The sequence below is a fragment of the Penaeus vannamei genome, chromosome 9 (assembly GCF_042767895.1).
Source record: "Penaeus vannamei isolate JL-2024 chromosome 9, ASM4276789v1, whole genome shotgun sequence".
NCBI classification, from domain to species: domain Eukaryota; kingdom Metazoa; phylum Arthropoda; class Malacostraca; order Decapoda; family Penaeidae; genus Penaeus; species Penaeus vannamei.
This window is the reverse complement of record NC_091557.1, coordinates 2,169,171-2,171,051: the sequence shown is the minus strand read 5'-3', so window position 1 is coordinate 2,171,051 and position 1,881 is coordinate 2,169,171.

The following is a 1,881-nucleotide window of genomic DNA, read 5'->3' as shown; positions in this document are numbered from 1 at the left end:
AGGGAGGGGTGGAAGGAGGTTTTGAATCTCTCTGTCTGTCTGTATCTTTCTTTCTCCCTCTCTCTTTCTTTCTTTCTCTCTCTCTCTCTCTTTCTCTCTCTCTATCTATCTATGTCTGCATCTGTCTTTATGTTTGTCTTTCTATCTTTTTCTCTCTGTTTCTCCCTTCTTCATGCATATCTCTCTCTTCCTGATTTTATTATCTGTTTCCTTCTTTATTCTTTATTATCTAATTGTACTATTTTTCTCCCACTCTTTTTCTTTCTTCGTCTCCTCTTCACCCTAGCTTTCTCTTATCTCTCCTTCTCTCTCTACTTATATTCATCATCCCCTCCGCCTTCATTCACCTCTTATTTTTCATTTTCTTTTTATCTCGTTTATCTTTATCTCTCCCTCTTTTCTAATCCTCTTACTTCTCTTACTTCTCTTCTTTTGCCCCCCCCCCCCTCCTCCCGTCTTTTTTAACTTCCCCCTTTTTCTTTTCTCCTTCATTTTCTTTTCTCCACTTTTCTCTTCTTCCATTCCCCTTTTCCTCTAATTGTCTCCAACTTTCCTCCAGTTTACAGTATATCACCTCCTCCATTCTCCCCCCCCCCCTTTACCTCCTACTTTGAGCTTTTTAAGGTTATACTCATTTCCAAAAAGCTCGATCATACCCTGTACATTCGGTATAAAATGACTAACTCTGTAAATAAGTTATATGATCAAATAAATTATTTCAATTTATTTATTTATTATCATTTTTTTTTTTACCTTTCCTCCATCTTTTCATCTATATCACCTCCTTCAGACTCTATTCTTTAGCCTCCTCTTTTTCCTCCTCCCTTCCTCTCCACTCGCCATTTTATGTCACCTCCTCTGTTCTTCTCCTTCATCCTCTCTACCCTCCGCCTCTTCTTCCATTCGCTATTCTCCTCGTCCTCTTCTCTCCTGCAACTCCCCCCCTTCTTCTTTATCACCTCCTCCCTTCTCCCTTAATCCACCCTAAACTCTCCTCCTTTTCTCTCTCTCCTTCCTCCATCCTCCGCCTCCTCCTCCACCCTCCATTTCCTCCTCCATCCTCCACCCTCTTTCTCCACCATCCACCCTCCTTTTCCCCCCACCTCCCCTCTCCTCCATCCTCCCCCTCCCCCCTCCTCCTCGATCCTCCCCCCCCCCCCTCCTTCGTTTCCTCCCTCCCCTTTCCTCCACCTTTTCCTCCCCACAGCTGATGACGATGCCCCGGGGTGGTGACGATAACCCCCCCCCCCCTCTCCCTCTCCCCCGCTGCCCATTGAAACAGGGATGACTCCCGCTTGGGTAAAATTACACTTCTATTGTTCGGAAGAAAACTTTATAGCCACCGATTGAGGGAGGGTGAAGGGGGGAGGGGGGGGAGGGGAAGGAGGATGAAGGGGAGGAGGAGGAGGATGAAGGGGAGGAGGAGGAGGATGAAGGGGAGGAGGAGGAGGTGGACGAAAGGTGGAGCAGGAGGAGGAGGCGAGGTGGAGGAGGAGGCGAGGTGGAGGAGGAGGAGGAGGAGGAGGAGGAGGAGGAGGAGGAAGGAGGAGGATGGGGTGGGGGTGAAGAGGATGGGTAGGAGAAGGAGGAGGAGGAGGAAGGAAAATGAGGGAAGGAGGAGAAGGAAGAATGAGGAGGAGGAGAAGAAGAAGAAGAAGAAGAAAGAAGAAGAAGAAGAGGAGGAGGAGGAGAGGGGGAGGATGGGGTGAGGGTGAAAAGGATGGGTAGGAGGAGGGAGGAGGAGGAAATGGTGAGGGAAGGAGGAGAAGGAGGGAAGAGTGGGAGTGGTAAAGGCGGAAGAGTTTAGAGAGGAGGAAAAGAAGAGAAGGAGGAGGACAGGACAGAGATGAAAGGGAAGAGAAGGAAGAGGAGGAGGAAGAA